General features: G+C 40.0%; 2 long non-coding RNA genes across 3 annotated transcripts in view; one reads left to right on the plus strand and one right to left on the minus strand.

Moving 5' to 3' along the window:
* The window catches only part of LOC308218259, a 62,279-nt gene that overhangs the window by 12,846 nt on the left and 24,006 nt on the right, over positions 1 to 25,427 (minus strand). The window contains exons 2-3 of one of the 2 annotated variants that reach the window (XR_013956344.1): positions 22,557 to 22,606; positions 16,346 to 18,714 (exon numbers count right to left, since the gene is read on the minus strand). This is a non-coding gene — a long non-coding RNA (uncharacterized lncRNA). Of the gene's footprint in view, positions 1 to 16,345; positions 18,715 to 22,556; positions 22,607 to 25,427 lie in introns of those variants that run through there. The other variant, XR_013956343.1, reaches the window with a different exon arrangement.
* LOC308218258 lies at positions 1,935 to 16,296 on the plus strand. Its single transcript, XR_013956342.1, has 5 exons — positions 1,935 to 1,943; positions 3,239 to 3,360; positions 6,484 to 6,555; positions 9,188 to 9,258; positions 12,024 to 16,296. It is a non-coding gene; the product is annotated as an uncharacterized lncRNA (long non-coding RNA).

Genomic DNA, 25,427 nt, shown 5'->3' on the forward strand with positions numbered 1-25,427 from the left:
CGAAAATCCGAGAGCTGCTGGCCACCGAGAAATGACATAGAAACAGCCACCAAAAAATAGCTAAGCCAATGACAAATAGCGACCCGGGTGACAGAGACAGAGAATTTTGTAGGCGGGGAAGAGGAGGTGAATGGCCAGCTCTGATCACAGTATTAGGCTGGGCTATCTATGGGGAGAGTATTTACTCGGTTTTGGGGTGTGTAGGAGGAGAGGAAAAACACCTACAAATAGCTGGCACGATTCAAATGGCCTTGGATTATGTTTCCCCCCCTCTAGTTCAGGAAGGAAACTCGTGTTTTAATGTTAAGAGTGGGGAAAAATAGCCCTATGCAATAAGCGATGAACAGCACTTTGGTCCTTCGTTAATACCCAAAGGGACAGAGATGATAAATGTGATAGCATGTGGCAGCATAACCGTCACCCAGGTTTCTGCTAAAGGCGGCTCCGATATTGTGACACGGGAAATTAAGCGCTTGAGTGGGAGGTGGAGAAAGCGCTTAAACGGAGAAGTTAATCTGCTAACATGGAAAGGAAACAGAGGAAAAAAGCGAAGGTTGTCTTCTTATTTTGGGGGGAAGGGGGGGACCGAAGGGAAAGAGAGAAGGGGCATTAATCCGGATTACGAAAACACGGGGAGAGAGGAAGGAGGAGGCGGGGGGGGGGGGGGAGGAGGCATGCGAGAAAGGAAGATGTGCATGTAAGTGGGGAAGTCATCCTGGCTGCTGCTGCTGCAGAGCCGGGAAGCAGGAGCCGCCGTGTCCCGAGCGCTGCCGCGAAATTTCCACGGCGGAGAGGCGGGGGAGAAGGCGGGAGGGAGGGATCCGCGGGGGGTGGGGGTGGCAAGGAGAGGGGGGGATCAGAGGGAAGCCTGTCATGTCATGTCATGAAGGAGCGGGGCGCACACCGGGTCCACGGCGCGACTTTCCGCTCTGGCTGTCCCGCGCCTCCCGCCCGCCCCGGGCTCCCCCCGCCCGCCTCCGCACCGCTCTGCCCGGGCCGGGCCGTCGGGGGTGAGAGGCGCTCTCGTGATCCTCACTGGAGAGAGATGCTGCCCGCCGCCGCTCCGGGCGGCAGGGTTACCTGCCGGAGGAGGCAGCCGGTCTCGCTCGCTCCCACCCTCTGAGGCTGAGGGAAGCGAGTGACAGATCCGCCCAGAAGCCACCGGCGAAACCTGCCGCCACCTCCGGGAGCCTCCCACCCTCTGCCCACAGGGATCCTGAAGCGACTTTTCTCAGCAGCGGCGGGGTGCACGCTACCCCCGTTTACCGAAGACGGGCTTCCCCCGCCTGCCCGCCCGCCCAGTTCCCTCAGCCCCAGCCGCGCCCGGTCCCTCCGGCTCTTACCGCCTATGCCGGTGGCGGCACCCGCTCCAATGCACGGCGGTGGTGGCAGCAAGGGTGAGAAGAGGAGGGGGAACGGCGGGTGAGGGAGGTGACTTTCGGCGGCAGCAGCAGCGATCGGCCCCGCGATCCGCGTCTCCCCCGCGGCAGCGATGCGATCGGGCATCACTCGAAAATGGCGCCGAAAGAGCAGGGCTCTTCATTCAAATTCGTTAGCGCCAGCCCCGCTGCCCTGGGGCATGCCGGGAAGGGAGGGGGGGCGCGCGGGGGGAGAGCCACTCGGGCTGAAGCAGCGCTACGGACACGGCGCTCGCTGTCAATGCCGCCCCTCCCCCTCCCCCCTTTAGCCCCCCCCCGTCTCCTTCCCCTCCGCTCGCAGGCAGCGCGCGCTCCACGCCCTCCCCGCTAGCGCGCGCTCCCGCGCTACCAACCCAACCGCCACTAATGGGGGGGGGGGGAGAGAAGGAGGAGGAGGGAGGAGGAGGAGAGGGAAATGTCACCCGGAGTCCCGGCCCCGGGGGGAGAGGTGGCGCGATAGGGATGTGTGAGAGATTGAGGAGAGAGGGGCAGCGAGACCTCCGCCGGCCCCGCGGACTTGTCAAGGTAAAGGCGCCGGGAGGGTGAGCGGGGGGGGGCAGCGCGTTTTGGGAAGGTGGGGAGAGGAAGCCGGCGGGGGGAGGGGGATGTGCGCCACAGGACCTGAGGAAAATATGAAGAGCGCCTCCCTCCCCCCTCCACGCACCCCCCCGCGCTGCCGAGGACCCCCGCGGCTCCCGCAGCGCTCAGGTTCCAGCACACCCCCCCCCCTCCATCCGCGCACCCCGCTGGAGCCGGAGCGTTTGCAGCGCTCAGTGCTTGCCCGCACCGCGCGGAGGCAGCGCGCGGGCCCGATCCCGCCCTGGCAGCAGCCGCCGCTCCCCCTCCCCCGCCCGCCTCACGCGCTCCAAAGCACCGGCTCCGCGGCAGCGGCCCCGGCGAACGGCCGACCCCCCCACCCCCCCCACCGCAGCCCGAACGCCCGGCTGCCTCCCCGTCGCGCCCGGGCTTGGGAACAGGCTCCGGCGGTGCGGTGCGGGCGCATCTCGGGTCAGATAGGGCCCCGAGTGCCGTACGCTGGTCATTTGAAAATAAATATCTCTCGGAGGAACTTGCCGGAGCCGAGGTTCAACTGTGAGAGCACTCCCGCCTCGGCCGCTCGCAGTGCTCGGGGGAAAACGTGAACTTTCATTTTCACGCCGCGTCCTCCCACCCCCCCAGCCCGTCCGCCCCAAGTTGTGGCTGGTGATAAGGTACCTGAGGGTTGGGTTCGTGCTCCTATCCCCGTTTCGCAGATGGGGGAGCCGAGATGGAGGTTGCGAGCCGCTGGAAGCCGCGGGGGAAAGCAGGCTGCAGTGCCGTCCGAGCCACTGCTTGCACTTGACTTTGGGCTGCTGAAGGAGTCGTTACCGTGAGCTCTCCGCGGGCTGTGCGGACCCCTGCCTCGGCAGAGACCTAGCGCATCACTGCGAGCGGCTCCCCAGCGGGGTTGGCTTCAGCGGGTCTCATGTTTTTTAATCTGATAGGCTTTTAGAAAGGGAAAAGGAAAGCAGCAGAAGGCAGAGGCCTCAGACCTGCAGGCTGCTGTTCCCATGACTTTGGGGAAGATTTTCAAAAGTACATAATGAGAGTTTGGGAGCTCTCTTCTCACTGACTTTCAAAATCCTCCCTTAACGTCTGCGAGCTAGTCCTCTTAAACTCCGTTGGACTATATGCAGACGAACGTTAGCAGGCTCAGGGCCTAATGCTTCTCCTGATTCCACTGCTCTCTTCTAGAGATCACTGACAAAAATGTAAGAAGAACAAGTTTTGAAGGGAGAGGTAATTTCTTTGTTTTTTTTTTTTTTTTTTAACTGAAACAGTTGAAAACAGAAGGCTTTGGGGCTCAAAAAAAGCTGAGACCATCATGGCTACGAACACTACAGCTACTCAGAAAATATGTAATTCTGGGGTTCCTTACAGAAAAAGTAGTGCAAGGCAACTTGTAAGTAATCAAATAGCTAGTACTGTGCATTTACGTTACTATTTTTTCCTCAGGTTCAAAGTTTGGTAATGCTAAAGAAACTGATTCCTAATTTTTTTTAACCAAGTTCCTTAGTGAAAATCAGCCAGATGAAAAAACCCAACACTTCAGTTCGTAAAACTTGTCTATTAAAAAGGAGGAAACTTAAATGATTTGCAGTGTATTTACATTTTTCTCTGATTTTATTAATCTTACTGTGAGTGAAATTTTCAAAAAGTGTGCCTTCCAACTTAAAGGAATGATAGTAAATATCTTCTAATTTATTTTTTTTTCCTGAAGGTTATGTGGCTGTGAAAAGAGGATTTTGCAATAGAAATAGCAATGAAAAAAAGTCAAGAAAAATACAAAATTATGATGTTGCTGATACCACTTCTCTGTACTTAGATTATGTATAGTTTTTCCCTAAAATAATTCCAGTTACTATTTTTCACCCATTTTTCCAACAGTAATGTAAGAATAAGATGTAGAAGATACATAGTTCTGTTTAGCAGGACATACATGAATCACATTATTGTCCTTTCAGATGTCATTCCTAAGGTTTCATTGAGATTTTTAATGAAAGTGAAATTTTTACATCCCCTAATAGGGAATAGCTGCTCTCAGATTCCATAGTTAATGCATGTAGGCCTCTATCCTGCACAAACTGAAATGTATATTATTATGTGTAAGCACACTGAGTAGTTTGAGTAGTTTTCTTCGTTACTATGGTCTTGTATTTCAGACTTAAGAAACTAATAGTGATACTACACAATCATTATTCTCAATATTACTTAGGACTGCATGAAACATCAACCTGATATAGTACTCTTGATTTACATCTTCCATTCATACTTCTTAAATAATGTGCAATTATAATAATTTAAGGATCAGAATGGGTAAATATTTAACTGAGCATCAGAACAAGTGAGAAAGGCAATTGCTATAGTCTAAAAGTCCATGTAATATGAGGTGGGTATTGCATTCTCTCGTTATAGCATCTTGGAGAGGAATCATTAGTTTGTTTCCTTAATGACTAGTGAAGCCAGAAAGTCACAGCAGGAACATAGCTGAGGACAGAAGGGAGAGAAAGGGAATTTGAGCCTCACCTAAAGTGATGTCAATTCTTTAGATTGAATTTCCATTCCAGGCAACTTGGGCTCATCAGAATGGTGGAAGTCTTATCTGCTGTCATAACAAATATGAAGTTAAGCTGCAGTTCCTATAATGGACTCCTTTCCTCATACAGTTCTCATTACAGCACTACCTGAACACCTTCTAGTAGTGCCTGTCCCCTGTTACAGATTCTCCTCCCCAGAGACTGTCATTATAGTGTCAGAGAACCTACTCGTACCATAATAAGTGATATGACCAGCATTCGTCATATTAGCTGTTCTCTTGTTACCAGGGGAAAGAGCATGTGCAGCTGAATGTTTTCAGTTTATTTTATCTGTCTTTCCTTCCATATACATGTTGTGTATTTATGGTAGTGAGGCAAGGTCAACGTAATGTGTTTTGTTCTTCAAGCAAAATGCAGTTAGGTTTCTCATGGCCCTTAGCTCCTAGGCACATTTATTCCATAGACTTGTACCAGCCCTGAGAAAGTTCTCTCTCTGGAAATGATAGCTTTTTCTCCTTTGTTGCACAAGTTCTCTTATGTCAGAAGAGGGAAACTGTTGACAACTGGCTCCAGTCTAGAGACCAAGTAGACATTTCTCTAGGAATCCTGGATTTAGGCCCTGGAGGATCTTGAGACTCTGAATTTGTAATTTAAAATTCTAGATAAAATCAGTATAGAGTGGAAGACAGGGACTTAGAATGACCCATGTTGGTAAGATGACATCCCCCCAGCTTCCTGTATTTGGAATTTCCTGTATGCAGCAGACTTTGTGCTTGGGCATACTGAATTGCCCAAAGTTGAGGTCCAGTGGAGAGGTGGCAAACCCAAAGCAAGGTATTTACATGCCAAAATGGCACAGAAGCTCATAGCTAGTCAGGAATGGTTAGAAAGCTGGAGGCTGTCTTCTGACTCAGGCACACATTACTTTACAAATTACCTTGCTATGTGTTTCTAAGATTTGTTTTACAGCTGTCAGGATTAGAGGAATTTGTTGTAATGAAAACTGGCATTGTGTCATTACCACGTAACTTTTTAGTTAAGTTCTTTGGCTTGCCTGAGTACTTGTGTGTTACTCCATTACCCTCAACTGGTCCAATTCCTAGGTAAGTTAGACCGGATGGAGGGGACCAAGATACACATCCATGTAGTATTTATAATAATCTTTTCAATAATTGTACATCTATATATTATTTTAGTATTATGTGTTTGTATGGCATATGGACGTACAGCCAGTAGAAATTCCGTATTTTTTTTCTATTTATTTTTCTAATTTGAGCCCTGCCTTGCCCCTGATGCTTCTCCAGCCTTCTAGATTCCTTTTCTGGATTCATCCAAGCCTCTCTGCAGACCTGTTGTGTAAATTTGGGATCAATTGAAGTTTAAAATTTCAGTTTAATAACCTCGTAGCTGTAGCTGAGCATCCACTTGCATGTATCAGTTTTCTACTTCCTTCTATAGCCAGAGGTTGTAATCTAGAAAGAACTGAAGTGGACAATGTTTAGTATTTTACAGTGAAAACAGAGTTCTGAATTTGCCAGTATAGACTTGGTTTAGGGATGCTTCTCCAGGCAGTTAGGGCTGCAAGAAGTATGTACTGTCTTAGGACTCACATCTGCTTAACAAGATTTTCCTATAAACTTCCAGATTAAAAAAAAAAAAAAAAAAAAGCCAAAAAAACCCCCTTCTAAAATGCTCAACATAGCAAAAAGACTAACGGTGTCGAAAGGTTGGGTTTACTGTATTTCATTCAGATCTTACACTGTTGGCTGTAACGTAGCTATAGGCCTGACTCATAATAATGAACACATCCCTGAGAATTTCGGGAAGATTTGTTATTGAACTCAGGCTTCGTGGTAAAGTTTTGCTAAAATGGCCTAACTGTAATTTCTAAATGTTTTAATACTTTTGTGGACTTAATGGTTGTGAAAAGTGCTGGCTTGGTATCTGTAAAAACTGAAGTCCATTGTTTATTTGTGGTTTAATTACAGCAGAGCAGTTCCCAAGTGATCTCCACAGCACCCATGAACTTCAGCCTTGAACTGAAGAGGACTCATCAAATGGTGAGAAAATCATGTGGTGGTTGTAACCATTAAGTTACTGAGGGGATGCTCTATATCTTTTTCTTTCTAGAACTGAAGTCAGATTTTTGTAGGGTAATTGCTGGGACCATAACCTAATCCCCTCCCACCAGAATTTCAGCTGTTAATTTCTGAAGCTTTGCTATCTTCTTAGCAGTGCTTGGCTTTTCAAAAATAATTGTTAGTGGTGCGCTGAAATCATTAGCTAATTTCTTTATTACTTGCTTTAACCTTAGTCTTGTGCATGTGCTTAACTTTGTCCACATGCATAGTTTTATCAGTTGCGTCACTTAGAGGAATGAAGTTCAGATATGTGGAATTGTTTGAAAGATTGAAGCTTAAACTTTGCCTGCATTTAAATGAAATACTGCTGGAATGAATGCAGGAGTGAGGGATCTGGAAATGCTTTAGCTTGTACTGATTTGTTTGTCTTTATGCTGTTCGATTTATTTCTTTTAAGAGAGCTTGATGGAAGTTGTTCATTTGCTTCTCTAGTTTCCCAATTTCTGGGAAATTTTGAAATCCAAGCTTCAAAACATTTATAAATTTTTAGTACTGGTCATAATTATCCTGAGAAGAATGGATAATAATTTTATTTAACCATTTTATGAAAAGGTGACTGGATCTGTAGATGAACCAATTCTCTTTCTAACTCACTGCCTTAATCAGATCTTTAATCTTACTGTAGCACTGTTCATTAAGTAACAATTCTTGTATGGATGGTTTTGTTAAGCATACATCTTAAAACCAGGGAGTTTCCTATTTTTACAGCTATAGATAAAGGATGGAATATTGGTAGCAGAGGGCTGTCTGTGTAAGAATATAGTTGTTGAGCACTGGTATTGGCTTCTTACTAATTTAGGTAAGTGACAGCTTAAAATAATGGTGCACAGAATGATCTATAGTTTGGGAGATAAATCACAATGATAGCAGAATGCTGAGAGATGCCCCAGACCTTTTTTGGTGTCTCAAAAAGCGGCTCAATTTCTGTCTTCCTTTAGTAACTGTATTGTAGAGTAAGGAGTAAAAGGGACAGAACCCTACTAGTGGTTTATGATTTCCACATTTTCTTCTATCTATGGTTGTTACCATAGAGATTGAAATACGGGATATTAACTCTCTACCAGCTATTGACCAAACTGGGTTTGGAAGTGCAATTGTGTTTGAATAGGCAGGACAGATGGTGAGCCCTTTATACCCATAACTGAACTACACCCTGCGTTAAGACTTACTTTAGTACCATTATCAACCGCTGAACTAATTTAACCTTTGCCAAGGCTATTTACCATTTCATGTATTAAAAATAAGATTTAATACTTAAGCCAGAAAGAAGCGCTAGTTTTCAGGCAGGGTGCATTGAGATATAACCCAGAGGTCATTTATTTTTAAGACACATTCAACAATCTGTTTCTTTTTTCTTTCACAGATGCTTTTTCTTTAGTTTTCTTTTTGAGACCTGATTCTTAGCTTAACTTTAAGCACTTAACTATTTACTTTCTGCTTCATCAAACAATCTTGTACTTAAGTCACAATACTTGCATGACTATGGCTTTTGAGAGAAAAGTTTGAATCTACTTTAGTCCCTTGTGTCTTGTACTTGACTTTGCCTTTCTGATAGCCAGTAGGCTGGATCCAGACTAGTGCCAAAGTGGGAGCCTGCATGTTAGCAGGATAAGGAGTTGGGACTGAGATTTGAGTGTGTGCTCAGTACTATAGAACTAGTGAATGATTACAAGATGATTTAAATTTATTTTCAAATTTAAGCACTTCTTTAATTGTTTAGATCAGCAGGGTTTAGGTACTCCATGTGCTTATAGTTAAATGGTTCAAGTTAAGTGGCTTAAAGGTTTTCCTAAAGCATTTTTGGAGTTGATGTAAGTCTGTTACTTCAGTAGAGTAAGAGATAGGCCAACGTCAAGCAGTTTTGAAAAGCCCATTCTCATTGTTCTGCTAAAAAGATAACTTTGTTTCTTTGAGTCCATCCTCTTTTTGGTTAAATCATGTTCACTTCTCTGACTCTTCTTATACCCTTTGTTTCCTGCTAACATTTCCTCTAATGACCAGTTTTCTGTTAACTTTTTCATACTGATTATTTTTTGTCTCTCTTCTTTCAACTGGAGTTTTGGAGAGGTAACTATATTTTTTTCATTTTATTTCCTTCTTTCATCAGTTCCTAGAATCCAACAGCAAATAAAACCCTCTAATTTCAGCTATACCTTTTTGGTGAGAAACACACAAGTCAAAATTCAGGGCTAGGTCAATAGAAAGGGTATGCAGAGCACTGTAGATTTCATTTGTGGAAAAAGAAAAAATTTAACTGGGACTTGCATATTATTAAAAATTATTCCTTAAACTGAGATATCAGAATCTGGATCCAGGCAGCAGGATCAAGATTTTAAGGTGATTCTTTAAAAATCACTGTGCTTATTAAAAAAAAAAAAAAACAACAAACCAAAAAAACCCCCAAAATCAAAAACCCCTCAAAACCAACCCCTCCCAAAAAAGCACCAACCAGAGACCTCACAAAAGAAAAGTCCGTGTATCCTGAATAGATTCATTACACTTCATGTCACTGTTCTTTTACTGAACTATGTATCACTGAATTTCTCTTAAGCCTTATGAGAGACAGCATGAAATTGCAAGAGAAGCAGGGATCTCAGTGAAGGGCAGCCAACTACAGTCTTGGTAAGTGCAAAAAAAAATATATATTAAATTTTATTTCTGTTAAATTTTCACCTTTATGAAGCAACATATGTTTGGGGCCCTGTTCTCAGTGGCAAAACAAAACCAGGGTTTTTTTAAACAGTCTCTATGTTCTCTGGATTCATATGTCCTATCACCATGTAAAAATCTGTGTTCTGTTAGAGCCGAGTTTGTGGTATAACTCCTGAATGAAAACAATAAGTGACATAAAATTCATTCGTTATTTTCACAGTGATTATGCTACAGTGTTTTCATGCCCAGTTTCTGAACAAAACAAGATATATAGGATTGTGTTGTCTCCTAATAACTTTTGACTCCACCGCTTCATTTCAGCTGCATTTGATATAGAGATAGAGGTCACAAAGTCAAGTTTCTATAATTTAAGTGAAACTTAGCAGCTGTGAGCAGAGAAAGGACTCAAATTAGTGCCCCTGGAGTAGAAAAAGCTGCAGCATGGGCTCAGAAATTTTCTGTTCTGTTCAACTTGTTGACTTGCCAGTCAGCATGGTTGGTTGGTCTTCCAGTCAACACGTGTGAAGCTCAAGACCTAGCCACAGTGTGAGCTGCCTCTTGCTCTCCAGAACTCAGAAGCTGGTGTTTTCTGCAGGAATTTAGGGAAATCTGTTTAGAAGGGGATGGGAAACCAGCCAGGGTAGTGTCAGCCTGTGATTACTGCACAGGTGTGTTGGTGGCACATACAAGCACACTGATAGGTAACTAGACTTTGTTACTTCTGCTAGTCGTGAAAAAAACCAGAACCACCAACCCAACTTGTTTTTGCCAGGACCTTCTACTCTCCCAAACTACTTGTGAATCATTCAATTTTATGGTAGTTTCTATACCTGGATTGGATGCATGTTTTTCCTATCCACGTCAGAGAAGGAAACTGTTGAGACAGCTTCAGTATTTAATTTCTTTGACTGTTTGGATGTGAGCTCTGAGCTATTCCTTAGGCTGTCAAAATTGTAAAACTGTGTTCAGCTTTTGCCAGAAACTGTTATGTATAGTGCAGCTAAGAGTCCCTGACCCATCCTACAACCTACACTTTTGTAGCAGTGCAGGAAACATGCATTGTATTCCAGTTAACTTCCTTTGTGAAGAAAGACATGGAGATAGGCACAGGGACAAAAATCAATATTAGGATCTGGCTGCATCAAGTTACCACATTGCATTGCAACTTGGGAAATGCTAAATCTGTAGCTGCATGACTATGGGCACCAGGATTGTCCTGAAGGGTATGGTCTGCCTATTCTTTTCATCCAGTGAGAAGTGGGCAGATTACACTTGCCAGAGGCACTGGTTTGTTCACTTTGCAGGCTTAGGTGGGCAGCACTAACTTGGCAGATGTCTGATACTTTTACATTTTTTGTGTAATGTTAGACAGGGGCCAAGGTATAACACTTTTTAAATAGAATGTAGCACTGTTCTTTAGAAACAGTTGAATTTCTCAGAATAACAGAAGCCTAAGAGTCATGCCTATGAAACATTAAATTTAAAAGCAGTAACATGAGAAGAAACACTTCCAATTCAATATTGTAAGACAACTGCCTTGAAATTTGTCATAAAGCCTGAAATGTCTATTTTAGATTTTTCTGTTTGTCCTGCTGCCCAGTTGAAAACCATCAACCTGGCAGCAAGGAACGAAAAACTGTTATACTTTTCTCTGTTTTCTGCTTATTTACTTGTCTGTGTTTGCATGAAATCAAAGCCAGTAAGAGAACAACTGTTCATTAAAGAAAAAAGAAAAAAAAAAAAAAAAAGACTGCATTCCATTTATATGGAACTTTTGGTTTTTCTGTTACATTCTCAAATCCTTTCATTTAGTCCAGCATTTTTATGTTTCCCTAATGCTATCTGTATTAAAGGAATGAAGAAATGTTTTCTGCATGTTTCTAGGATCTGGTGGTTGTTCTTATAACCTTTATCATCAGTCCTCTTGCATAATGTCACCAGTTAAATATTATTTCATGGAACCTATGGCTAACCTGTTTTTAAATGGCTTATAATATGTAAAAACATTATAGCTTATAATATTTTCCTTTTAAAGATCAACATGTATGTATTTTCAATAAGAACAGTAAGGTCAGATTATGATTCAGTTCTGTGTGAACAGCGAAGTGGTGGTATATTCTTGTTAACATCATGTTGTGTGCTTCCTGTGTTTTAAATGGTGCTTTCTAAGAGCTTAAACTTAGCAAATCATTAATTATGGTTGATTTACATAAGGATTTTCTGTTTTAAAAAAGCTGATCCTTTTTAGTCTAAAAATGATTACTACTAAACTACTTTTTATCATGTATTTTCGAAAACCTTGGTCTTGGATGCTGCTATATATGGTCAGATACTTTCACAATCATGAATATCTCAAATTCACAGGCCTATGCTGTGTTCCCAAAATGGGTGCTGTGGGACAGATTTTAAGAATGCTTAAGCACTAAAAAGTGATATGCATCATAGACCAAAGAAACTAGGATAATAAATTTTTAGAAAATGATCTAAAATGTATGTTTCAGATACACATCAGTAGATGCTCCCATAATGTGCTGTCACTACATGTGAAACCATAAGCAATTTTAAGCCAACATTCTTTAAAGAAGGAGTTAGAAATTCCTGCAACTTAATTATGCAACTTAAAGTTGTATGGAGCTTCTTTATTATGTGCTAAATGCTGTAATAAAACAAGCTATCAGTAGGCTTTGCTGCATGTTACTGATTTCTTTCTTCTTTTTATCCTGATATTTTTGCAGGTGTGTGGAGGAGCAGGTCCTGTTCTCCCTGTTGTTGCTCCCACATAGGCGGACTCTGTAATTGATTATGTGTGGGTAGGGCCCTATTGAAATTCAGGAGATTCTGCAATAGTGCAGGGTTCTTTTTGTGAAAGTTCAGTTGCAAGATCAGGACCCTACTGTGACTCCTTACTGTGAATTCTGTCAGTGTATCATTGATTGTGCTGGAACCTGCCTTTTGGGATAATGTAAGTCCTGCTTTTCCCCCAAATGTACTTTAGATATGAAATAAATATAAAAAATTTCTAGTCAGAAGATGGATGTCATTTACATGCATTCTTTTAATTATTTTTTTTTTGGCAGTACCAAATACTATATTCCTCAAAACTTCTTAATGGCACTGAGGCTTTGTGGATAATTGGTCACATGATGAGAAAATTCAGCTGTAAGTACATTGAAATGATTGAATTTTTCAATAGTTAGTCTTTACTGATGTTGACAAACTAACAATGTTAAAAAGGTGAATCAAGGGGTTCAACTTACGTCAACTGACTTCAGTTCTTTTTAGAAAATATACAATATATCCATTAAGGATTTCATTATTCTTGGGTAATTCACCATGTGAACCTGGAGTCCTGCACTGTATTTTTACCCATAAACTTTCTGAAATTTATAGATCTATAAAAACTGTTTATACCACCAATATCTGTATAGATATTGCAAACAGATTTACTAACATAAATGTCTTGCTGAGTTGAATATTGAAATGTTAATAAATATACACTTATACTTGTGTCAATGTAACTTGGTAAAATTAAACTGAGCTGGCATTAAGAGTGAATTTGATCATGCATGCTGATTAGCTTTAGTTTTAGGCAGGAACTACATATTTTACTGGATCTAAGTACTTTGTGCTTAATCAATAATAATTACCCATATCATATGTCAGTGGATTCACCCAAAATAACTATAAATATCTATGCTTGGATTAAGGTGGAAGTTCTTTTCCTGTAGCTATGGGTACAGTCATTGCTATGACTCCTATTTTTACATACAAATGAGCAAAAGCTACGTGTAGGTGTTTTCCCTGTATAACAAAAGGGGTATTATAAACTCCATGCCCTTTTTTATGATGCTGTATTTCATTTCTGGCATTCAAATACAAGAACGATTTCAATGGGGTCTTAGTATCTGAAAATGGAAGAACTGGAAATGTTATTGAATTTGTGAATAATTATTAAGGGGCTGTACAAGTCTAGAAGATATATATGTAAGGACAATTAGATTCTTTCCCATGGAGCAAGGACACAGGTAGTAATTTGAGAGTAAAAATTGAAGATAGGATTTTTCTGTGGGTTTTTTTTGTTTGATTGGTTTTTTGGTGGTTTTTGTTTGTTTGTTTTTGTTTTTGCTTGACACAAGAGCAGCGTGAAGTGAAAGTAATGAAGAAAGAGCAAGACCAAAGGAGAAATCATAAACTCAGATCAAAAGCGGACTAGAAAGTCCACTTTAAAAACCAAAACAAATAAAAAAAACCCAGAAAATGGATGGCAAAAATATGCCTGAAAGGAGAATTAAATGCCTAGCTACTGATATTTCTCATTGCACTGAATTGGTGATAGATTTAAGTTTAAAACTTCCAGTAAGTTGGTTTTTTTTGCTAAATTTTTTTTCTGTTGACGGGAAGTATATGGGCTTTGAAGACGACTCAGTGAGTAGTTGTGAATCACCTGTATAAACCAGGGATTCAAGATGACAGCTACAACTAAGAACCGAGACAATGAGTTACGTATGCTAAACTACAATTTGTGCTAAGCAGAAGCCTTATTTCTTGTTCAAACACAGAACTTAACAATATTGAAATGTATCATGTTCAATAGCTCGAAACACAATTTCATTATATTTGTTAGGGGATTGGAATTTTCAAAGTTCTAGCTTATAACTGAACAGTGATTCTATAGAGATTTTGCAATATAAAATGAAATCAAGATTTGAGAACATCGGATGTTTCATTTTGCATAAGAAAATCTTGATCAGCATATTTTGTTTTTAAAAATGTTTAGACCCAATGGTTTACTGTTTTCACGTTTTAATCCCATTGGGCATATTTATTATTAGTTATACTAAAAGAAAAGAAAGGGAAGATCAGCTGATGGCAAAAAATCCCCAAGTATGACCCTCTAGCTGTGCCTGCCCTACCCCAAACCAAATCAAAAGAAGTGCCTCAGAATAGATCTACTTTCGGAGAAGTGGGAAAAAGATGACACACTAGTAAGTGGGGTATGAGGAATCCCCTGGATGTTTCGTGTATATCTAGTTTTTTCACTTGTCACCACTGAGAGGCAGATCACCTAGGTGTGACTGCTTCTCTTTCCTGTGATGGCAACTTCCCAGTACTTTGAGAGAGACAATGTCAGCTCTGTTCTGCCTGCAGTAGTGCTGCTAAAAATATTATTTGGAAGAAAAGGAGCTCTGAATTGTCTTCTGCTGTAACCAGCTCTCCACTACTCACTGCTGCTTACCCCCATTGTTGAGCACTTGATCTGATTGTGTCTTTGGTTTAACCCATGCCGTAAACTACTGAAACTAGAACAGTGAGAAAAAAAGATACCGAGAAGAGGAGTTGGTGTTTTGGAGGGAGTGAGCATTTGCTACACAGCTACACATTGTGTGGGCTTGGGAATACTTGAAGAGCTGGAATACCAAACTACAACAACAGAGAGTAAAGTTTCTTTTAGTGGCAAGCCAAGGTGATAGCCCTGGTTCTGTGCACTAAGAAGGAAGATCAAAGGACCGTGCCTGAGCATTCTGCATGTTAGTTGTAAGCTTAAGTGATGAGGTCTTTTTCTCTGCTGCTGTTTGCACTTGTACTGTGACTGTCCTGTCTTCAAGCTTGATGTAGCATGTTTTGTTTATGTTGAATGAGGCACCCATCATATTATAACATCTCAAACATTGTTTTTCTTCAACCCTTGAAAGTCAAAACGTGGTAGCTTAGATAGCTGTAGTGTATTAGTAATAAATGTGACATGAAAGAATTTTCTCATTTTGCAGTATTTATAGGAAAAACAATGTTTTATGTGTTTCACATACCTCCTCCCATCTTCTTTTCCACTCCTAAGCATATCTAATGCATGAGAATTTTCTTCAGTTGTGCCCTCAGTTCTTTATTTCCAGTTATAACTATTGGTCTTTTGTTAGTAGGTTTTTTCATATGTAGGTTGAGGGCCTTACAAAACCTGTTTGCATCCTCTATGAATGACACCACCATGCTGTCATTTAAGTCATCAAACCTAGCTTATATCTGAGATTTGGGAGTCTTACTCCAGCCCTTTAAGGGTGGTCTTTCTTCTCTGTCAGACAGCTGCATTTTTCATCTAGGTTGTCCATGGATCAGGTCTCTATTAGAAAATCTTTTTCTTTTGCCTTGAAAAATGCAGTCTTGCCATGCTCATTATCTAGTCAAAGTGCTACTCTATTGTAAATATCAGTTTCCAAACTTCTTTGGTATTTTCAATTTCCTCCTTCAGTTTAAAGCAATAAAGATAAGCTATCTGTCTTTATTTTTAAGGCCCAGCTATCTGTCTTTATTTTTAAGGCCCATCAAGACTACTTCTACCTGATACTTCTCCTTCAGTATCAAGAGGTTGACTCTGGTTTTGATCAACATATGATACCAGCTTTCATCATTCAGTCATTAAACCACACTGGATATTTTTTCCTCAGCTGCCTCTCATATTGGTTGGCTTCTTCATAGAGCTGTTCACTATCTTCCCTTAACTATTTTCTCATAAGTTTTATGTATGATGAAGCTTGAAACAGTCCACCTAGATAGCAGTTATATTGCAGGTGTATTAATGTCAATGCTTATCACAGTAGTACTGTGTCACTGCATTTGTATTCTGCCGTAAGTTCTATGTTGTCTCTTTATGTAGAATTCAAGCACATCTACTTTTTATTGTGTGTTTACTCATGGCCCAGCATAATGAGAAGTGGTCCAGGGTGAGTCCTCCAAAGATTTATGGTAATACAAGTAAATAATAATAAATACACACTGGATACTGCAGCGTAGCTGTTGGATTCTGATGTGCCTAATGTCACATCATATTTAATGCAGAAAGAAGATGCTCCAACTAGAGGCCTCACAAACGGGAAGGAAGAAGTGAGTTGCAGCCAACAGACAAAATGCTAGCCTCAGAGGCCTTCTGAACTGTCAAGCCCAAGTCAAGAACTACTAGCATTGTGTCCTGAAGCATCTCTCTCTTCTCCACAGCAGTCAGAGTAGACTCTTCCTTCTAATAGAAGGAACTAAATGCAAATATTACAGAGTTCTGAAGTGTCTGCAAAAGGTTAAAGGTCTCTTTATACTTCCATAGCATCCTTCTGGTCCTTAGTGCATTCCCTTCCTGACACAGCATCTTTTGGCACAGAAATCCTGAATAACTACAAGCAGTTGTTCCAGCTATACCATTGGTCAAATGCTGTCTGATCTCTGTTAAGAAGAAACCTACACTAGTTCTAATTTGGTATCTTGGCACATGGCTGTCTTGTAGTGCTCTGTTTCCATTGCACCTTGAAGTTAATGATTCTTCAGAAGAGTGGTAAGCATGAATTCCATAAGGAATGCCCCAGGTATGTCACCCTGTTTTTGGCAGTTGATCTGCATGTATCCCTTTTCTTTTTTCAAAGGGATGCTGAAATGTCAGTGTATAAATTGTACAGAGATGATAGAATGCTTAGTGCCTACCTGATACAGAGATGGTAGATTGGACTATGCAGACAAATGGCACTGTATATACCGAAGACAATATAGTCAAAAAAGTTAATTTTATCAGAATAAACCACAAAACATAATTACAAATAATTCTTTATCTGAATAGGAAAAGCCTAGTAAGAGCTCTGCACTAGTTGATGGAATGGAGACAGTGACTATGAAATGCTGTGGGAGACCGGAGAGGCTATACAACCTGAAAGCTTGATCATAACAAGAGTTTTTGGTTATCTACATATAGACTGGATAAACTTAACATTAGGCCATCATGCACAGGCTGTATTTTTAGGTATCATCAAGAACTACATTTTGAGCAAAGCAGGTAGAGAATCCAGAAGAGTGGGGAGAGCCCTGAATTTAGTCTAGATTAGCACACAAGAAGTGACTATAGAAGAGCCATTCAGTAGTGGTATGCATCATGCTCAAGTTTCTCATACTTGTAGGATTAAATAAATAGCAGTTAAGAAAAGTACAGTATTGTTTTAAAAAGAATTACGAACATACAATCCTAATAAATATTGAAAGTGACACGGGGACTTTGCTTTCTGATTCTAACCCAAATGAATATGAATTGTCCAATGCAACTGAACAGTGATGGAAGTGACTAGAAATAAACAGAGGTTTTTCGAAAAGTAAAATCCAACCAAGCAAAGCAGAAAAGAGCACAGTTCTGGCAAGTTAGATGTAGACCTATTATAAGGCAGAACAGAAAGATTTTGAAATGCAACAGGCTAAAATCCTAAAAGCCAAAACTGACTTATTTTTGAGGTGTAAATGTTGCTAGTGGCAGAGGGTAATATTTGACGACTAAGCCATTGCAGAAAGAAACAAATGAACTCTTTGCACTGATAAGGCTTATAACAGGGAGATTAAGAACATGGCCACAAAAAAGCTGTTCTTTAGAGGGAATATTTCAGATTTGAAATATCAAGAAAAGATTCTTTTAACAAATTGATTAAATAAATATGAACAGTTTGCCAGATTACATGTTGTTCATTCAGTAGTCCTAGAGAAATTAAGTAATGAAATTAGCGAGCCATGAACTGTGTTGCATAGTCTACTACTTAAGTTAGCCTTCGTAACAGAGGAGTGGAAAGTAACAAATGTGACACTAGTTTTAAAAAACACAGCACTGCACCAGCTACTAAGAAGGAGAAAAAATGACTGCTGCTGAACTCAGGACAGGGGTCTAGGGATGATTGTGGACTAATGGACCATGTCTGACTACCATGACAGACAAAATGCCAGTGAATGTGATAAAGAATATACTTATTAGAGACATGAATAGGTGTAGTAGGCAGCCATGATCTTTGCTTTTGTACAAGGTAGTTTTGTCTTAGAGCTTTGCTATTTTTTTGAAGAAGTCAACAGATACACAGGAAAGGGTGACACAGAATTTTAAGAAAGTTCCATAACCAAAGACTGTTACCAAAATGAAATATTGAGTTACTTAAAATTATTTGTGGATTAGTAAATGGTTACAAAATGAGGAACAGTATAGAAACTAATGGGCAGTTTTAACAATGCCTCCTCACAGAGATTTGCACTGGCACCTTTGCCGGTCCACCTGTTCCTAAATGGTCTGAAAAAGTGCACGAATAAAGATTGCCAATGATAAAAGGGAAATATTCAGTTGGAGTCAGACCTAATGCTGACCCTGAAGAGCTGCAGAAGGATCTCACAGCAGGACCTGTGGTAATCTAGGAGTCAGGGTTGTCGCAGAGGCCAGGTATCACTGACCCTGCTGTTCAGTCATATCTATCAGCAGAGAGAGGCAGTGGCTGTTGGATTACAGGAGCTATCACCCGGTAGCTGTGAACTCAGCAGGCTGTGACCAGTACTGCCACTCAAGAAGGCAGGGATTTGTAGCTGTTCTTTCTAACCATAGCAGGGGCTGCAAGCTGAAGATTCTTTCTCCCCATTTCTCAGGATTTCACAGCCCTGAAGAACAAGGGTAGAATATCACCATTAAACTGAAAGGTGGTACTTGGCTGTTGTGAGAAGCCAGGTCTCATTGGTGTTTGCGTGGATTTTTAGCAGCTCCTGCTGATTTCCTAAAATTATTCTGCACGTAGTTTATGCTAGCAAAAAGTGGCTAGCAAATGATATTTGAGACAGAGAAGTGGCACAGTCATGATGGTCAATTTTGAACAAAATACTGGAAACAAATGTTACTGGCAACAGTGTTTTAAAAGGAACTAAAGAAAGTTGGCAGGCTCTGTATAACCTTTTTTTTGTTCTGTGTTTCTTATGTGTTTTGATACATATGGAAAATGTAATGGAAAACATTTGTGGATGTTTTTATATTATCTTGCTGAATATCTGTTGCTAACTTGTATGACTCTGAAGTTGTCTTTGCTCAGGCTTAAGCTGCTAGCAGAATATGAGATGGAGAGGAATCTTTGCCTTGTATCAGAAAAGAACATGTAAGGGAGGAGAGAGTGCCTTCTGCTGTAGTAAAGAAAAAAGGTTATTTCTTGTGTAGTTTGCGAGTGACAGGAGGGAGGGATTCATGTGCCTATGCAAGGTACTTGCATACAGAAGCAGTGATGGGTGTATAGGTAGGACTGGGATGAGTGTGTGTGAATGAAGAATTCAGAATAGGAGTCAGAACAGAGTTTCTGTAAGAGCTGGAGAGGTCACAATTGGATAAACATATTAGGGTTAGTTGGAAGTCACTTAACAACAGAACATCGCTACAGCTCTCTAGCTGAATCTAGCTCATGCTACACTTGCTCTAGCTACGCCCTTCCCTGTGTCTTCCGGACCCCCAGCTTCTTCTCCAGTTCCTGCACATGACCCTTTTAATTGGAAAACCTACTTTCCTGTTTACTCTGTGAACAGTTACACACAAAAGTACAAACGGTCCCAGAAATCCCTCCCATCTAAAGCCTCTCTTCTGTCCCACTACACTTTTTTCTGTCTTCTGCCTATGGGGTTCTCCACTGCATGTGCAGGCAGACAAATGTATCACAGAATAGAATCACAGAACCATTTAGGTTGGAAAGGCCTCATAAGGTCATCAAGGCCAACCAAAACCTAACACTACCAAGTGCACCACTAAGCCATGTTCCAAAATGCCCCATTTACATGTCTTTTCAACACTCTGGGCAGCCTGTTTCGATGCTTGACAACCCTTTTGATGAAGACATTTTTCCTTATATCCAATCTAAACCTCCCCTGGCAAAACTTGAGGCTATTTTCTGTTGTCTTACTACTTGGGAGAAGAGACTGACACTACTTCACTACAAAGTCCTTTCATATAGTTGCATAGAGCAGTAAGGTGTCCCCTGAACATCTTTTTCTCCATGCTAAACAACCCCAGTCCTCTCAGCCACTGAAGTCGGAAAACCCTTCACCAACTCTGTTGCCTGTCTTTGGACCTGCTCCAGCACCTCAATGTCTCACTTGTAGTGAAGGGCCCAAAACTGAACACAGTATTTGAGGTGCGGCCTCACCAGTGCTGAGGTAAAAGGGATTCAAGTGAGATGCTGTGAAAGTGCTGGGTGCAAAATAATAATGTCTCTCCTTTCCAATATATACTTTGCATATTCTGCAAGGGGGACACATCCTGTCATTTGAAATCTGCTGATCATAGGTGAACTGTTTTGGTTTTTTTTCTTTTTTTACCTTCTCTGTGTAGTACTCATTAGAATGTGTTTTTTTTTTCCAGATGATGAATTATGATTTTTTGGATAATGGTTGTCTTGCTAAACAGCAGAAAAAAATCTCAGATTTCTAAAGCATGGTCCATTTGATTTGCCTTTTTCTGTGATCTATGACCTTCCTAAAAATAAATAAACTAATCAGTGGATGATTGCACCTACTGGTGATGAGTTGAATCACCAGTTGAATCACTGGATGATTGCTTTACTCTATTATTATTTTTCACTCCCTTAGAAGTTGTTCGCAAAGACTAAAGAGTCTGCAGAAAGACTGAAAGCCAGTGTCTTAGGGCATCCCTAAATGCAAGGGTGGTTTTTTTAATGCAGCTTTTTTTTTTTTTTTTTTTCCTGCCACAGAGCTTTTAATAAGTCTTAAGCTTTTATTTAAGCTTTCCTTCTTAATATATGATTGCATGCTTATGTCTGTGACTAAACTCAGCTAGCCAGAAGCATCATTTCTGTAAAAGTTTCAGATCCAGTTATTAATTAATAAGTCTCTCAGCATCTAACAATACGGACAGGTTAGGCAGCAAAATCACCATAAGAGTAATAAAATAAAGCATACTTTGTTTGTTAGAGGGTGCATTTTAATGGAAAACTATTTTGGTGCTTCCTTCTGAGGCAGATTTTTATAGTGGATATAGAGATCCCTCTTTCAGTTAGTCACTGTTGATCCCTAAAAATTTGCTCTACTCTTTTTTCTTGTCATATCATTTTATCTTTCAAGACTGCAGGAGTTCTTGATTCCTGAGAGGTAATGCCTTGAAGTTTTGGCACTATACTCTACAAAGTAACTTCTACTGGGCTGCCTTTCTGTTATCATGTAGGTGAAACATCAAATGTTGATACTATGTGTGAAACAACATTTGATATAATGGCTATTAAGTTACTTGGAAAAAAATCTTATGAAGATGGATTTTGTGTTTAGAAGAGCTGGCATCTAAAAACGTATGTCATGGATACAAGTAATAAATGTTGCTTATGAATTGCTACAGGAGAAAAAATATTTACATTTATGTACAATATGCTAGGCTTAACTTTAGCTATTTTTATCTCCTTCTAAATGTCTTATCACGAGCTGGTTGTAAATTATTTAAAGACATGAATCATTTCATTTGTTGAAGCGTTCAGTGCATCACTTAAAATGGCTACTAAAGGAGAAAAGTGTACGTGGGCTTCTCATAACAGCTAAGAATAAAAATAAAGTATCAGAGATAATATACTTCCAAATTGGTAAAAATCATTATGCTTTGCTGTATGAGCAGAGCTCTTCACAGAATGGTGATCTCATACTAAGATTACAGTTATCTAAATATATTTTCATTGCTAAACTTTATTCTGATGATTTTATATCATTGTTGAAAATGAGAGAACATAAACATTTAAAATTCAAGTCACTAATCTTCAGCCATTCTGAAAACTTCAGGACTTGGTATTTCACCCCAGAACTGGATCCATAGCCCTTTTAAATTTGGGAATTTCAGAAATTGTGCAGGTGGGTAGGAAAAAGCAAATGTGAAAGGGAGAAACTGAAATGGAAAAGAGCAAATTCTTTTCCTTTGCAGAAGGGAGGGAAAATGAAAAACAATGTAACGAGCATAGGAGAAATAACAGGGTGAGAAGGGAGGAGTCAGGTAAGTATTTACATTAGTAGTTTGTATTTAGTACTCAGACACGTTATCCTTTTATGCTTGCAGGGAAAACGGTTTGAGATTTCACCTTTCTAACGTAACTGCTGTGCTGAGCTGTACTTTACTCTCTGTGCATTTTTGCTTCTAAGGAAGGCTTTAAATTGACACTCAGAGCTAATCTGAGTCACAAAATGCATTGAAAAGGAGGACTACCCAATGTTAGCTCTTAAAAAGCCCACTATTGGACATCAAAAAATCAAAGACAGTTTTTTACATATATTTCTGTTAATTCTAGTCGCTACGATTTGGGGCAGGGCACAGGCAAACGGGCTGGCAGTAACACTTAAGAGTGGCAAAATTTGCATGCAAAACCTAATTGTAATAATGCTGAAATTGAAAATCAAAACTGTTAACCATTATTCAACAGAACTAGGTAAAGTCAATTAATTCATCACCAAATATAGCTGTAAAACAATGGATTACTTACATCAGTTTTCATTACAGGTTAGACATCAGTGTGTGGATTTTATCCATAAGCTGTAATAAGAGAAAATAAATTAGGAAATGTGAAATAACAGTTTAAATTAAGTAATTTGTTCATGTATGATACCCAGGAGTATATAGTATTATAGTGCAGTAACTGTTTAGGGAAATTATGTACTTTTAAAACTAAGCAAGTAATATTTACATAGTAACTGTAACTGGTCTTCATGAATCACCATGCTAAAAACTTGTTTTTAAATACAGAGATAGGGAACTCCTGTTTTCTTATATTCACTTGGTGTAGTATGCATAAAATGCCTTAACTTTCCACCTGAGCAACACTTGAAAGTAGCTGAGCCCTGAGTCAATGTATAGCAGAGTAGTATCCCCTCTAAAGCTGTCCCATTTCTGTTCTCATTCTGGGAACTGAAAGAGTGAAAATGGGTGGAGCAGGGAGAGGCCTTATGATGCCAATTCACAAAAGATTTTGGATGGTTGTATATGAATTTCTGCTAATAGGGAGGTCTGCGTAGGAATTAAGCTATAAATTGCTGTCTGATAGGGTTCCCTTTCCTGTGCAGTATGCATCACTCACTGGGCAACAGTTTTTAAGAGCACCCAGTGAAGATACAAATACTCAGAAGCTGAGGTAGCTGTACTCTTTATGTTCACTCTCAAATGAAAATGAAATTAAATACAGATACAACCTTTTGAACTTCTAAACAAGCGACTTCATGCTGTATTTTATAATTAGACCTTGCTGTTGTTTTGCATGTTACACTATTTTGTTACATGACTCTATAATTGTTTAGATTATGTAAATTCTTCAGTGCAAAATCACATTTCAAGTGTGATATTTAGATTTTAGATTTTAAAGATGTCTTTTTAATTGCATTGTAACTGACAACTGTGTTGTCCTCATGTAATAAGCAGTATCAGGATGACTGTATTCTGAAATAGTCATTAGTGGAAGACTGTTGTATGCATAGGTCTCCAGTGAGGTATGAATTGCAGAGTCCCAGGATTATTTCTGTCAGACTTTTCGTACTAACAAGGAAGTGCAGACTGTGAACTGTCCCTTTGGTGTATATTCCAGCCCCAGATCAGTGCCCAGGATGAAAGCTTCCCTTTTCCATCCTCTTCTCTGGTTATTTAAGCTTTGGTATTGCAGTTCTGTAAGAGCAGAGTCTTGTTTTTGTGTCTGGGCTCGTAAGCTGGTGAAGGTGGTATGAACAGGTTGTCCCCATAGGCCTTCTCCACACTGAAGCTTCCTGCACAGAGACTGGGCTATATATGGACTTTGAAACCAGCCCTTCACCCATGACTCTTGTATTTAATTATAGTTCTTTTAAAACAACCATTATAATGTAAGTGTCCATGACCATGACAGAGGATTTCAGTGGTTTGTTTTTTTCACAACAGTGTTTACTGTATTTAGTAACAAATTACTGCAATATCGGCAGTGCCATTGTACGTATGAGTTAAATGTGATATTGCCTGAATCAAGTCTTAATGCTGGTAATAGAGAATCCCAGTGACATCGAGCTTTAATTTTTACTTGCAGCAGATAAAGTCCCAGTATTACCTAATTAGTCCTAATAGAAAAGCAAGCTTTCTTTTATTTGGGTCAGAGTTAATTTTTGTGCTCAGTATAGTGACCATGAGTAATGTTCAGTAATAAAAAATATTAAGCAGCACAAACCTATTACATATTCTATGCAGATGAAAGTCATTAGTAAATTTGCTTTGTTCAGAGTAAAGGAAGTTGAAAATATGCTGTTTCTCGTATTATTTTAATCCACATGTTGTTATCCATAGAATCAAGCTTAAATATGTACTGCTAGGTTCACAAATACCTACTGAACTTCACAAAATTATTTACATTTCAAATACATGATTCAGAGTCAAATACAAGATTCAGACCTTAGGATGGGATGAATCGCCCTCTGGAGGTGCCTGTTTCAGTCTACTGACTTCACAGGAATCCTGCTTTGAACTGACTAGCTCAAACTAAAAGTTAAGGGTGGCCTGTCACCTTAAGAGAGGAATAACAGAGCATTTCATACCATACTAGGCCTTTTCTGAAGAACTCTTTAAGAATGGCTGCCTTATTCCTCACCTTTTCTGTCAGTGTTGTTCTGTACTGTTTCTAAAATGAATAAGCACAATTGTTGCTATTTCCTGTGTATTTTGCTGTTTCCTGATCTTTTCAATTTGTTATCTTATATTTCCTCTTTTTTTCTTTTTGTTTTTCTTTTTCCTGACTCTTTTTAGCTACCATTCCTTCTGAAGCTTTTCACTTGCTACCTCTCTGACCATCCTACCTTCCATGTTGAGAGTATTGTCCTAACTTCTGATGTGGAAGATTGCTGAACCTTTCCTTTGATGCTGATACCAGTATTTTCTGTGAGAGATAGTACTGTAGTGAAGACATAGAAAAAGAAGAACATGGCACTCATGGAATTTTTAATGGTTTTGAATAGTCAAGAAGTATCGTTCTTCTGCCTTCATATAAAATGTGCTGGTTTCCTAACGTACTTATAATTTAAAAATGTTTGTAGAAATGTAAAATCAAATGTGAAGAATATAAAATCCATATTAAAGACATTTAACTTTAACAAAATATAGCATTAGTCTTTATTTTAAAAATTGAGTCCTACATGGCTCACTTACAAAAAGTGAGATAGACTTACAAAGTTGTGTACTGGTAAAGTCTAACTTATTAATAGGTGAAATTATTCTCTTCCTCCCTATGATAATATTTTCTTGATTTATACCTATTAAAGTCCTCTTCTTCTCTTGAGTTCTCTGTCTTCTCCCTTTTTTTTTTTTTTTGCACCTTTTGTTTACCTAAGTTTCTTGTTCCTTTCTGCAC

Source organism: Psittacula echo, assembly GCF_963264785.1.
Source record: "Psittacula echo genome assembly, chromosome: 3".
In the NCBI taxonomy this organism is placed as follows: Eukaryota; Metazoa; Chordata; class Aves; order Psittaciformes; family Psittacidae; genus Psittacula; species Psittacula echo.